Source organism: Rhipicephalus sanguineus, chromosome 8 (genome assembly GCF_013339695.2).
Source record: "Rhipicephalus sanguineus isolate Rsan-2018 chromosome 8, BIME_Rsan_1.4, whole genome shotgun sequence".
NCBI classification, from domain to species: domain Eukaryota; kingdom Metazoa; phylum Arthropoda; class Arachnida; order Ixodida; family Ixodidae; genus Rhipicephalus; species Rhipicephalus sanguineus.
The window spans coordinates 147,693,443-147,708,570 of NC_051183.1; the positions used below are offsets into that span (position 1 = coordinate 147,693,443).

Below are 15,128 nucleotides of genomic sequence, written 5' to 3' on the forward strand. Positions count from 1 at the left end.
TCACGCAGCTCGGCTATACCCCGTGCGACGCATATTTGACGGTTCAGGAGTAGGTGCTGATCGCCCTCGATGACGCCTTCAAGGTTCGCAGGTTTTTCGGTGCCGACGGAGATAATGACGCTGGAGCGTGGCGGAACGGTCACCTGCTCTTCTATCACATTCAATGCATGCTTCCCTGGCGTCGCATGGGGCGAAAACGCTTTGTCTGAGGTTAGTGTTATCGACTCAGACCTCAGGTCGATGACGGCGCCGTGGTCACTTAGGAAGTCCATTCCAAGTATCACATCCCTGGAGCAGTTTTATATGATTACAAAGCTCGCAGGATAAGTCCGGTTTTTGATGGTGACTCTCGCCGTGCAGACACCAATCGGCGTTATCAGATGGCCTCCAGCGGTCCGGATCTCGGGGCCTTCCCAAGCAGTCCTAACTTTCTTCAACTTTGCTGCGAAAGGTCCACTGATGACGGAATAGTCGGCTCCAGTGTCGACGAGAGCGGTGATATTGTGGCCGTCGATCAGAACGTCGAGGTCGCTAGTCCGCCGTCTTGCGTTGCGGTTACGTCGTGGCGTCGGGTCACGGCTACGTCGGTTTGCACCGCTGTTTCCGCGTTGCGTCGTCAGGTCTCCTTCCGGTCGCAAAGCTTTGTCTTCAGGACGTCGTTCGGCGTGCGGCGGGGGCTCGGAATATCGTCGCGGCGTCGTCGTCGACGGCGGAGGATCTTCAGCATTTCGTCGTTCAGCAACCGCACCTCCATCGGTTGCTGTCCTTAGTTTTCCGGATACGGGCTAGGCGACCGGCCCCGGTTTGGGCCAGTGTACTGCCGGCGGTGCGGTGACATGTAGCGGCCGGGCGACGGCGAGCGCGAAGGTCGTCGTCTTTGCCACTGTGTTCCGGTGAGGTAGTCGTCGATGTCGCGAGGCCGTTCTCCTGGCTGCGGGCGCGGCGCGTTGACGGCGAATCCGCGTAGCCCCATCTGTCGGTACTGGCAGCGGCGGTACGTGTGGCCGGCCTCCCCGCAGTGGTAGCAGAGCGGGCGGTTGTCAGGGGCACGCCAAACGTCGGTCTTTCGGGGGGCACAGCGTTGTCGTGTCGGCGGGCGGTATGGCGTCGGTTGTGGTGGCGACGGTGCCTGGCGGCGAAACTGCTGCGGAGGCGCGGCGTCTTGACGTGGGCGAGGAGGAGGGGCGTTGCGTCGGGCTGCAGCAGCATATGTCACTGCTTGCAGCTGCGGCTGCGCTGACTCGGGGGTGCCCAGAGACTGCTGGATTTCCTGGCGCACGACGTCGGCGATGGAATCTACTTGAGGTTGCGGTGAAAGTAGAATTTTCCGCAACTCCTCTTGCACGATTGCTCGGATGGTCTCGCGCAAGTCGTCGGAGCCGAGGGCGTGAACAGCAGCGCTGTCTTTAAATGCGCGGCGATCGTACTGCCGGGTGCGCATCTCGAGCGTCTTCTCGATTGTTGTTGCCTCCGCGAGGAATTCTTGGATGGTCTTGGGTGGGTTTCTGATCAGTCCCGCGAACAGCTCCTGCTTGATTCCTCGCATGAGGAAGCGAACTTTCTTCTCCTCGGGCATCTCAGGGTCTGCGTGGCGGAATAGTCTCGTCATTTCTTCTGTGAAGAGTGCCACGTTTTCGTTTGGCAGCTGCACGCGGGTTTCGAGCAGAGCCTCGGCCCTTTCCTTGCGAACGACGCTGGTGAATGTTGCCAGGAACCTGGTGCGAAAAACGTCCCATGTTGTCAGGGTTCGCTCTTGGTTCTCGAACCATGTTCTAGCTGCGTCCTCCAAGGCGAAATAGACATGCTGTAGCTTGTCTTCACTGGTCCAGGCATTGAAAAGGGCGACTCGGTCGTAGGCTTCGAGCCAGCTTTCCGGGTCTTCGAACGACGATCCGCGGAAGGTTGGCGGCTCCTTGGGCTGGCGGAGAAGGATTGGCGCAGGCTGCACGTGGTCGGTCATCGTGGCTGTGGTCGATGTTGAGATCTGCGGCTGCCTGGGTTTTTCGGGAAGGAGCCCGTGCTCTGGCTGCAGTCCCTTCTGCCTGCGGCTTGTTCGACGATCCGGGTTCTCCTTGCCGTCGTCCTCGTCGCGGCTTGGGCTTGGGTCAGCGCTTCGCGGGGGCGTCCGGATCATGGAAGAAGCAGCACCTCCACCAGATGTCACGTGGTCGTGACGTCGACGAAGACAGCAGTCGACGTTTGCAGGATGAAACTGTTTATTTGGCCGAACTTGTGTCCGGAAAATGAGAACTAGAACTACAGCAATACACGCTGTACAATGATAGCGGCGAACAGGGCGTCGTCCGTCGATCAACTGACAAGCGATCAAGCGCGTCGGCTTTTATACAGGCGCTATCGAACTTTCCAGCAATATCGCTGGTGGCGGCGTTATCTCTAGACAAAACTGGAACATTCGCTTGCGGGGCGCAATCTTAACAAACCGATCTACTACAATCGCGACGCTTCTAGAACACTACTTCGCGGACAGCGTCGAGCGTTGATAACCGTCCGTGCCGGTCAAACCCGAATACATCAAAACAAGACAAGAAGTGGGCGTGGCAATATATATATATATATATATATATATATATATATATTATATATTAATGGGAACTAACAGACAATGCCAAGGAAAGTACAGGGGGTGTTAACTGTAGTATTTAGAATATAAATGTGAAGAAAGTAAAGTGGACGAAAAGATGACTTGCCGCCGGCAGGGACCGAACCTGCGACCTTCGAATAACGCGTCTGATGCTCTACCACTGAGCTACGGCGGCGGTCATCCCCCCGTCCACTTTCTGGGGTATATATGTTGATTTAAACCTAGGAGTGTTAGTCAGCGCCAATCGCAGCCATGGCGGCGAGTGTGGAACACTCTTTTTTTTTGCCTGTTGGCGTCACGTAGCACGTGATCTTTTTACGAGCTGGCAGCTGACCAATAATCCCTCGCATACTACCTGAAGGCATTAAGTCTGCCAGGAACGAGACCCTCGCTATGAATGAAGGAAAGCAGATGATTTTTTCAAGGGCTCGTTTATCTTTGTTAGACACAATATTAATGAGAACTAACAGACAATAACGCCAAGGAAAGTACAGGGGGTGTTAACTGTAGTATTTAGAATATAAATGTGAAGAAAGTAAAGTGGACGAAAAGATGACTTGCCGCCGGCAGGGACCGAACCTGCGACCTTCGAATAACGAGTCCGATGCTCTACCACTGAGCTACGGCGGCGGTCATCCCCCCGTCCACTTTCTGGGGTATATATGTTGATTTAAACCTAGCAGTGTTAGTCAGCGCCAATCGCAGCCATGGCGGCGAGTGTGGAACACACTTTTTTTTTGCCTGTTGGCGTCACGTAGCACGTGATCTTTTTACGAGCTGGCAGCTGACCAATAATCCCTCGCATACTACCTGAAGGCATTAAGTCTGCCAGGACGAGACCCTCGCTATGAATGAAGGAAAGCAGATGATTTTTTCAAGGGCTCGTTTATCTTTGTTAGACACAATATTAATGAGAACTAACAGACAATAACGCCAAGGAAAGTACAGGGGGTGTTAACTGTAGTATTTAGAATATAAATGTGAAGAAAGTAAAGTGGACGAAAAGATGACTTGCCGCCGGCAGGGACCGAACCTGCGACCTTCGAAGAGTGTTCCACACTCACCGCCATGGCTGCGATTGGCGCTGACTAACACTCCTAGGTTTAAATCAACATATATACCCCAGAAAGTGGACGGGTGGATGACCGCCGCCGTAGCTCAGTGGTAGAGCATCGGACGCGTTATTCGAAGGTCGCAGGTTCGATCCCTGCCGGCGGCAAGTCATCTTTTCGTCCACTTTACTTTCTTGACATTTATATTCTAAATACTACAGTTAACACCCCCTGTACTTTCCTTGGCGTTATTGTCTGTTAGTTCTCATTAATATTGTGTCTAACAAAGATAAACGAGCCGTTGAAAAAATCATCTGCTTTCCTTCATATATATATATATATATATATATATATATTATCAGCCCTAACAATGGGCCAGATCACGGTTGTTCCCATGGGAGGAATAAAGATTTCGGTCTTTTATTCTAGGTTGACACATACGGTACATTTCATTTATATTCCTTGGTATTACGTGCCAAAACCACGATATGATTACGAGGCCCGTCGTAGTGGCACCGCATCAATTTCGACCACCTCGAGTTCTCTAACGTGCACCTAAAGATAAGTATATACACGGGTGTTCTTGCATTTCGGCCCCATCAAATTGCGACCGCCGTTGCCGCGGGAATCGCACCCGTGTCCTAGGACTTAACAGCGAAACAGCTTAAGCGCTGAGCTACCACCGCGGGCAAAGCAACATTTTGACGCATGTACACACCGAATATTCCGTCCGATCGCCCGCTACAAAGCGCACGGCATCATTAATAATCATCATCAACAACTAATATCCTCTAGCGGGCCCAGGTCGAACCTGGTCATAAACAAGCGCGCCCTGGATTAGTCTAGTAATGAACGCCTGGCCCAGGCCGGGCCCGGGCGTGGAACCACGGGTCCGGGCCGGGCTCGGGCTGGGTTCGGTCATGTACGCCCGGGCCCGGGCCGGGCCCGCGCTTGGAACCACGGGCCCGGGCTGGGCTCGGGCTTCATAAAGCGGGCCCGGGCCGGGCCCGGGCCGTAAAATCCGGCCCGTGCACTGCTCTACTACCATGCACTGGGGAAGAGGGGAGAGGGGAAAGGAAAGTTTGAAAGAGGAGGAGAGAAAAGTCACTGTTGCCGTCGACGTAACGGCAGTTCTGCGCTTGACATCACAGGCGGTGACTCAGTCCCGTGGCTGAAACTAGAGCAGCGCATTCGTTGCTTTATGCAACTTGTATGCGCGGTCCCATGCAACTAGAATCTCGTCGACGGTGAGGCCATGGTGGTGCTGCTAGTATTCTCAAGCAACATACTTCTGAAGGCTTGCGAGAACTGGAGTGATGGTGTCCATGGAAGGATTAGGCTACGCGGTAGTCCTCTTCTACCCCTGTCCCCCAATTCACAATCTTCTTTTAGATGTTTGTAAAGTTCAGTAGCCTCTCGGCCAAAGACTAATTTATAAACGCGGTCGCACAAAAACTCATCCTGCACGCTTTGTCAGTTGTTAAAAAAGCAGGTAGGAAAACAGTTATTGTATGGACGACCAAATCAACCCGGCATACAGTTAGGCCAGGGAAAGCATAGGCACTATTGTTCTCTTTAACTGTAGTGCAGTAATAATGAATTAAAGTCGATGAAAAATCGCCCTTTCTGTCGGCGGTATGCGAACCCACAATCTTCGAACTACGCGTCCGATGCTCTACTAATTGAACTACGGCGGAAGGCGCTTCCCCGTCCACTTTGTCGGGCATTTCTGTGTGTGTAATGCCTTGTAGTCAGGGTTAAGTGAGCAATCCCTAAGAGTTTTAGCGCTTAATTCGAAGGTAGCATGTTCATATTCCCCCAACGCGAAGGGTGATTTTTCGTCCACTTTAATTAGTTATTACTAAACTACAGTTGAAAAGAACAATTAATGGTCCCTATGCTATCCCTGGCCTAATGGTCGGTTGTATTCATTTGGTTTTGTCAAGCAAAGAAACGAGCCTCTCCCAAAATATTCCCTTTCTTTCGTTTAGGCAATGGAGAAAATCTGTGCAATTAAGACATTTCCACCGAGTTTATTGGGATAATGTGTCTTACGATATTATGATGTTTTATTACCCTCCAGCTGGGCGATACCTGCCTGTTGGTATACACGTTTTTCATTGATGTTATTATCTCTCCCCCTCCCCATTATTTCACGACAGGACGACATAGGTTTATAAGCACATAAATAAATAAAGAAACCAACACAGACAAATTAATTAATAATTGTTGTGCAATTTCCTTTTTGCTGTTGTCCCTACCCGACACGTGTGCGTGTCTGAGATGCGTACGCGATAGCGCACGCATACGCTAATCTGCTACAAAAGAGCTTGGGCATGAGATGCCACACCAGGCATGACTGCGCCCACTTCTCAGGAGCAAGGCGCGGTATAGTTCTGTCGACGGAGAGTAGATTGCTGTTCAAATTTCACTCACATACCATAAACGGCCCATCCATTGTTTGGCCAGCTCAGCTCGCAGACAATCCCGTGCAGACTGCCGCAATTTCGTGGCTGGAGCTCCTCCGCTCGGTCGGAATGTGCGGCAGATGCGTGTTGCGGAGGCATTCATGGTTCCATGAGGTACTTGCGACAGAATGAGGGTAATAATACGCTGTGCCTGGCTGCAGTGCCAGTGGAATGTGGGAAATCACCAGTTCAGCAGTTAAAAAAAGGGAGGGCAGCAATTAGCTTAATTCGGAATTCGCGTAATGATGATGTTGAAGCTTTATGGAGCTATCACCTCGGAAACAGTCTTTGCGGAGCTTCCGCTTTTTGTTCGCCAAACTCGGCTGCACAATGCGGTCATCGTATTAAATGGTATAATTGTGAGGCTGCATGTGCAGTTATGGACAATTTAAATGCGAACGAGTTAGGGCTAATTAAAGCACATTCTTTCATTTTTGTTTTCACCGGTACGTTTAATGTCAGCATGATTTCGTCTTGCACAATAACTGGGGGCCTAAAATGTATATGTATAATTACCGATGGTAGATTGCGCTCTTGAGTTATCAGCTGTGGAAGCTTTTCCACTTTGTAATTTTCTCTTCGCCTTTCGTTTGCCCAGGACAGTGCATTGTACCGGTAATTGCACCATTGAAGGCGTCGTCGAAATGCCTGTAAGAATATTCGGGATGACCAAGATGCGAACCCGTGATAGCCAGCTTTTGTCGGTAGCAGTGAAAACATTGGGACAGAGTGCAGTATATACAGTCAAATAAACAAGGTTTAATTCGAGGCACTAGAAAATGTGGAAAGTCAGCATAAAAAGAAATCGGCAGAGCCCACGCCTTCTGGGAATCGGTTTCATGCGAAGCAATGAGCGAGTAGTTGTTTATGCTTCATTTTTTGGCTTCGAGCCAAGCGTTACGAGGTGTATCGACGTGTTTTTGTAAGCGTAGTAGTTGCGCGCACAATTTGGCCTTACCAGGCACGTGGACTACTTAATAATAATTATGGGGGTTTAACGTGCCAAAACCACGATATGATTATGAGAGACGCCGTAGTGGAGGGCTCCGGAAATTTCGACCACCTGGGGTTCTTTAACCTGTACCTAAATCTAAGTACACGGGCCTCGAGCATTTTCGCCTCCCCGGAAATGCGGCCGTCGCGGCTGGGGTTCGATCCCCCGACCTGCGGGTCAGCAGTCGAGCACCATAACCGCTAGAGCACCGTGGTGGGTGCACGTCGACTACATTGACGTTTAAAGAGTAACTTATGGTCTAGACGTAATGTCAACACTCATTTTAGAGCACAGACGTGGGTTCGTTAGCGTATTCGTTAGCGTATTCCTCCGGGGTTGAGCAACGCTTGAATATAGCTTGCTGAATCATTGTAGGAATACAAATGTAATGTTTAGTAGACTTCTATGAAAGCGGGGCCAACACTGGAACCACATTTGGCGTTAACCCGGCATGACGCCTGCATTATAGAAATACATATGTAAGGTTTATTATTACGCTGCACCGACATTACGCCTGCGTAGGGCCTTTTTCCAAAGTAGTTTCAAGCCGTGGCGTGGCTCCGTGGTAGAATGCCTGATTGCCGCGTAGAATGCTAGGATTCGATTCCTGTTCGGATCCTGATTTTTATTCTTCTGCCGATGTCGGTTTTTCTTTACGCTCTCGCATATAAATTACCGATGTCTGTAATTACCGATGACTGATTGCGTCATCTGGTAGCACGACTAAATAAATCTGGCTGCCATTTACTGGGTCCGTTCTAGGTCATCAACTAGCTTTTGACTGCGTGGATCCCCGATTATACTAGTATACTCTTGGGTTGGGCGCACTAATGTTTTATAAACCATCGGCTTTGTTTCAAGCATGGAATCTCTTAACTCTCGCCTTAGAACGCCCAGTTTACGTTCAACCAAACCACAAATATTTTCAATATGCTTGTTCCAGGTTAGATTCTAAGTAATTGTAATACCGAGATATATCATCTGACTAGATCGCTTAACTTCATTTTTTATTTCCTACGTAAACGCCAGCGGCTGTTTCTTATTTGATACGGACATGCAGGTAGTCTTGTCGAAATTAATTTTTATGTCCCATTTTCACACCATTCCTCAACAGCACACAAAACATCATTGAGCAAGACCTGGTCAGCAACACTTTTTACACGAGTAAATAACACACACTCATCCACGAACGGCCTCACATCAACGGAAGAGTGAACAGATTTTGCGACATCGTTGATATATAACAGGAACAAAATGGGTCCCAAGACCGAACCGTGTGGTACTCCGGACGTCACAGGTAATGTGTGTGACCGCGAGTCAGATCTACAAACTGCTCCGTGTTGTGTAAATAGAATTCGACCTGTGTGATTATCTCCATAGCAACACCAACCTCGTGCATCTTTTCGATCAGTTTTGCATGACAAATGGTGTCAAATCCCTTTGACATATCTATCGCGATCATATATATTTGTTCTCTAGAGTTAATTGCAGTTGCGAATGTGTGTATTGTCTCGAAAAGCTCAATGACAGTTGACAGGAGTTTAAAGCCATGTTGATTTTCGAAGAAAAGTTTATCATCTTCAACATGTCGCACTTATTGTTTAGAAATGCTATGTTGTAATACTTTACACGTGGCGCATGTGATAATACGTCTACTTAGGACAGGTAGTAACCGCGGAGCCGAACTATGAGATTGAAGTAACTAGAAAAATAAGATTGGGATGGAGCACATTCAGCAAGCATCCTCAAATCATGATAGGTAGTTGACCACTATCACTCATGAGGAACGTATATAACACCTGCATCTTACCGGTACTTGCCTACGGAGCAGAAACCCGGATGCTTACGAAGAGGGTTCAGCTTAAAGAAACTTTAGGCACAAGAAGAGAGCAGAGTGGGTCAGGGTGTTAACAAACGGGTGTTAAGGATATTTTAGTCGAAATCAAGAAGAAATGGAAATAGGCAGCGCATGGGCGAGTGGGCAAGATAACCACTGGTCATTAAGAGTAACGGACTGGATTCCCAGAGAAGACAATTAAACGCGCGAGGGAAAGACAGAAAGTTAGGTGGACGGATGAGATTAAGAAGTTTGCAGGTATAACGTGGCAGCAGAAAGCACAGGACCGGATTGATTGGCGGAACATGGGAGAGGCCTTTGCCCTGCAGTGGGCGTAGACAGGCTGATGATGATGATGACGACGATGATGCATGTGATAGAGGTCGGAAGGTAATTAGCCACATTTAGTTTGTCTCCAGATTTTAATACTGGCACAACTGTCCCCATCAGACAATCACCCGGCACCGTTCCATCTCGCAGCGATAGACTAAAATTTGGAACAAGAATTGCGAAACCCGTTCACAGTCTTAGAAACTCATTTGGCAACATTCGGGACCTGCTGACTTTTTAATGTCTAATTTTAGGGACAAAGACAAAAAAATACCATGTGAAATAATTGTACGGTCGCCGTTATTTTGTTTGTCGTACATCATAGAAAAATGAGGACTAATTGCGTTTCGGGTAAGTACTGAGCTAAAGTAGCTATTACATTCTTGAGCAACCAAGGCGGAATCATTACATGCGTTTACAGTAACACCACTTATATTTTTTAGAGCCAGCCTCCAAAGCTTTGCGGTGAGCTTTCTATTGTTGTGCCAGAGCACCTGACCGAACGGGAAGGCGAATAAACACCTGCACGTCGTTGGAAGTCCAAGGCATCGCGGTCAGCGTCTACCCTGCGACCAGGAAAAGGGCCCGCACCTGCCACCTGGAGGCAGGGACTTAGCCCTGCATGCATTGTCTGAAATCCAGTCGTTTCAGCCAGCCACGTCGACTGACGCCAGTCGTTCTTCGAAGCTACCCTGCTACGGAAAGCAGCATTCCTGAGGACGATGGAAAGGCTGCTCCACACCTGCGGCCGGCGGATCGTCAGGTTAGAAGACCGTCAACACCTGCGGCCGGCGGATCGTCAGGTTAGAAGACAGCCAACACCTGCGGCCGGCGGATCGTCAGGTTAGAAGACCGTCAACACCTGCGGCCGGCGGATCGTCAGGTTAGAAGACCGTCAACACCTGCGGCCGGCGGATCGTCAGGAGACTAGAAGAACGTCAACACCTGCGGCCGGCGGATCGTCAGGAGACTAGAAGAACGTCAACACCTGGGACCAAAGAGCCACCCTGTCAACAATGGACTGGTCCCCTATTTAAGACCGGCCTGGTCCGTTGTTAGAGAGACGCCCCAGCCGACTTGGTCGTGCTGGCAGGCTCTGTCCTGCTATAACCTGCTATAACCTGCTATTACCTGCTATTACCTGCTATACCTGCTATAAACGTGGTTACGTTTTCTAAAAGTTTTGGCCCCTTTGCTCTGCTCCTCAGCGATAAGACCGATCTTCGGCTACATTGGCTCGCCAGCCTCTCGGCTTTTCATCGTCACGACAACCCCCATTTATAACACTATATACTCTGTCAATGTCCGAGATAAAGTGTTTTTCAGGAGCTTTTAAATAATTGTGTTTAGAACTAAATGTGAACGATTCATCGTACTCTAAATACTCTATCTTGGGAGGCCGAAACGCTCATTATTTTATCAGTTTGAGGGTTGCACCATTGTAGGTTTTATTTCTTCTTCGAACAAATGGTTAACGATTTAGAGGTACTATCACAGAACACTTATACATCCATTTAGAGAAGGGAAACTGTACCTTTTACATTGCAACGGAAATAAGGGTAGCGGTGGCGTTGTGAACTAAAGTATCCGACCAGGAGACGGCGCTGCGAAAACTATCATTGTCATTGCACTGGGGCAATATGGCTGACGCATTGCTGGCGGGTGCGGGTGGTCACGGTGCGCGCCCGCTAGTTCTGGACGTTTATTCACTGCTGTCCCACAGTTGTATTGTCCCACGGTAGCCTATTGTCCCACGGTAGCCTAAAGTTGCTACAAATATTTCCGTTATGTCGCCAGGTGAACGAGGGGCCTCAACTGGCAAAAAACTCGCCAAGCAAGTAAGCTTATATTGTTTATTGGCAATCGTGAATGTAGCAGTATACATGTAAACAAGCAGCACTGTCAGTCACAGAGCTGAACAATACAAACAAGAAACAGAAATAGCCATCTCTTTATCATTGTGAAGCAAAAAACAGCGCTACAAATGGACGAGGACTAAGGAAGAATACACGACACAGCGCCTGTGTCGTGTACTCTTCCTTAGTCCTCGTCCATTTGTAGCGCTGTTTTTTCCTTCACAATGATGAATCACCAACTAGCCCAAGTTTCTCTTCTAGTGCCATCTGTTTAATAATAATATTACCAGCTGAAATTGAGCAACTTTATGTCTCTTGGCTCGTTCAGCATACCTCTTATAGTACGCAGAACGAAGCGTCAGACAACGATACTATTTACGATGGGTGACCCTTGCACAGTACTTGCGTACAGTGCTGCCCGTCCTCTTTCTCACTACACATGCGCGTTTGATGATTTGAGCGGTAATAAACAAACAGAATCAAAGCTCGCAAAAGATGCAGTGCCAGTAAGATTAGCCTCAGCCCGACGTACTATTTTGACAACACATTGGCGAGAGCCACTCGGCGCTGAAAAAAAAAAAGTGAAACCACACTGTTGTGCTAGCTATTCCTGTACATAACGTATTCTCGTTATTGCTCAATATCCTTGTGTTCGTGCCTGCGCGCCGATCTTTTTATGATGATTTCCGACCATTTAGCTCAACTTTCAGTTCAGCTAAGCTCGTGTGTTGTGGGAAAACACCATTTACGGTATCACGTTGAAAAGGAAACTTGGTTCATTTTTCAAAAGAGGTTGCAGTGACAAACACTTCAGTTGAGTAACTGTCGGCGAATAAGAAAAGCGTTATCCTGAATCCAACATTTCAGCAAGTGAACATTTGTGAAGGCTGATACGGAGGACAAGTTTAGAGAATTGAGCTACCCGTGCTCGCCCACTGTTTATCAACTGATGTATGTGATAGCGGATGCCGGCGCGTGTATCTGAAAGCATTCATTTGTAAAAAAAAAGAACGATGTACCAGTGGACAGCACTGACAATGTGATGTGTGTGCGTACAATAGATACATTTTTAACAGCAGTATACGAGACAGCTAGGAAGTGCTGGAAGTCATAGTAGCAATGCTGGAAAAATACGCAGTGAGTAATCATTTCTGTCAAATTTGTATAATTAGCTTCTTGTTTAAATGTTATGCTTTGCACTGAAAAATAAATAAATGAGTCCATTTTTTCTGGTCCCAATGGTGCACAGTCATGAAAAATACTGCTTAAACGATGGACGATCGCAGAAGCTGAATTCAGATTTTCATTCTTCACTACCTCCTAACTGCCTGCCTCAATCTTAACACGGGTGTCACACAAAACTAATAAGGCGGCAATAGGGGCTAGTTGGTACGTCTTCATGCTTGTGATGCGCTGCAGGTAGACACGGACCAGAGAAAACGAGAACAACAGCGGGTGCTCTTTCTGGTTAGCGTCTACCTGCAGCGCATCACAAGAATGAACACAAAACTAGCCTTTTTGGATACATAGCTCACAGCAATACCTAGGAAATAGCAGTTATTACACATTCAAATCTTTAACGTGCACAAACACTGGTCAACTCTAATGAACTCTGATTATATCTATTGAGTGCACTCATTTATTGTTCTGTTAAAAATAAACATACTTTTAAAAACTCTGCGTCATGTGTCAGGTCTGTTATCTAGAACAAATATTACTTGCTACTTGTTTGTGGTTCAACATCACATATAAAACAAACTTCTTGCACAAATGCAACGGTGCTGTACCCTCTTTTCTGGATGTGTCTGTTTACATATAATTCCATAATGTATTGGCAAAGTTCATTGAATAAAACTAGAAACTAATTTTTCAAATGCTTTAGAAATTCAACAGCCTGTTTCAGAGAACACTGCCCAAAATGTCCTTATACACATGCTTTCATTCTCCTACTCCCATCATCAAACGTTATTTATTCCAGAGTAGTGACCCGGAAACCACCCGGTCACCACTCCAGCTGACCACTACACGGAATGTCTCGTTTAATGAAGGCACGAGTGTTTGCACACAGTTTCCTATTTTAGAACGTTCAGAATGTCCCTCCCTACAAGCAAGCGGTACACATATACATAACTTTTTGTTTCAGCACTACTGTTACTTTCCCTGCCATTGCTTTGCAACAATCTTCACAATTACAGCAATCTATACTCAGTGTGAAAAAGAAGTGCTGCTAAATGTGCACTACTACTGGCTCACTTGCTACCAAGTTACATGTGATACTCTATGCAAAGTTTGACATGTAGATTACAGTACAGTATGTGTACCCCATCACATGCGCTATCCAATTGTGCACCCAATTTTGTACTGCATCAACATATCGTACACTATCACTGCTTTTCATTATAAGGCTTGCATTTGTCCGCCTGGTAACTTTTGGTGGTGCGTAGGGTTGTCACTGTGGTGACTCTTGAGCATTTACGACTTGGTGTGGGTAGCTTGAAAACCAATAATCTCTCTTTTGTCCCGTTTTCTCGGAAAAAAAAAATGAGTCATGAGAAATGATGAAAGAAAAATTGTTTCAATAAGTAAAGTGTGCACAACCATACCTCAGTGAGGATTTTGGACCATGAGCTTACTTTCAGAATGGCGCATCCTCTGCTGACTTGAGGTAGGTTCATAGTTAAAGCATCCAAGCATGTGCTAATATGAGCAGTTTTTTGGAGGCTGTGGTTAGGTTGGAAGAGGAAAACAACAGTCATGATTACTATGGTAGAAGCGCCAGTAGATTTAAGGTTCATGTCTGAGAATGTATATGAGAACACTGCATAAGAAAAATAGTGTGCACATAACGTTGCTTTGTTTGTAAACTTTAGTGGTGACCTTCAGTGGGCAGTGTCTGACCAAGCCTCAATTAGAGGATACTAAGTTAGTTAATTGCCCAACTCTATAAACTCTATGGAGTGTGCAAATATAATTTGTATGATTGTAAACTTAAGAAAATGTACAAATGCGTATAGGTACTGTGAGTTCACTTGGCTCTACCATGCATTGGATTTATGAGCATTTATCGCAGAAGACTCATTTGTGCAGAAATAGGTAAAACTTATGATGTGGTCTGTGTTACAAAGTTTAGCAGTAAAGATATTTTCTGCAAAAGTGAGAACGAAGTAAATAATCTGAGAAAATGTCATTGGAATTCACAAATGGTGGATCTGATCAGCTGGACGAGCTGTAAAACCATTTAAAATGACAAAACTGTAGCGCATGCAAAAAAAAGAAAGCTACGTTCAGATGCAAAGCAGTGCATTTTCACTCACTGGTGCGCACGCCCACATGGTACATGGTTATTCCGTTTTCGTAGGTAGTCTCCGAGCTCCTTGCTGGCATTGAATTTTCACGCTGGAAGTTGTACTTACAGCCCAACGTTTATAAAGTTGGTGCAGCCGGTGAAGCGTCGCAGCTGACACGATTTACAGGGTTTAGACACGTTCGCTTTGTGGCAGCGGCATGTAAAGTTTGGCGCACAAACTCGCATTCCTATATCAAAACTGATTTAAAACGGAACTGTGTAACGCCGATCAAAGAAAACGACCGCGGTACAATTTCAATGGAACGACCGAAGCGCAATCGATGTGAATGGGCTGCTGCTTTTCGAGCGTCAGTGTAATCTCGATACCTGTCCTCAAACAACCAAGAACTTGTATTAACTCTAGAAGTAACACAAAAACTGGTCCCTACTAGCTTTATGAAAAATGGCACGGTAACTAAGCTTCTAACAATCATCTGATACATTCTGAAATAAAATTTTTGGCCGCGTTGAGCGCCATTAACACGGAAAATGCGAACTAACTTATCCGACCGCTAAAAGAGAAGTTAGTAGTTCGACTATGCGCGCATCTCGACGGAACTCGCCGCGGTTGATGTTTTCGCCCTCTGCGGCGATCGCTGGAACTTGAGACTTTCCGGGGCCCGGTACTATGCGATCGCTACTC

At 47.2% G+C, this 15,128-nt stretch overlaps 2 non-coding genes across 2 annotated transcripts; one reads left to right on the forward strand and one right to left on the reverse strand.

Annotated features, from left to right (window-relative positions):
• Window positions 1-3,160: 3,160 nt before the first annotated feature.
• Trnat-cgu (transfer RNA threonine (anticodon CGU)) lies at window positions 3,161-3,232 on the reverse strand. Its single transcript has one exon. It is a non-coding gene; the product is annotated as a tRNA-Thr (tRNA).
• A 517-nt stretch (window positions 3,233-3,749) lies between these two features.
• Window positions 3,750-3,821, forward strand: Trnat-cgu (transfer RNA threonine (anticodon CGU)). Its single transcript has one exon. It is a non-coding gene; the product is annotated as a tRNA-Thr (tRNA).
• Window positions 3,822-15,128: the final 11,307 nt, after the last annotated feature.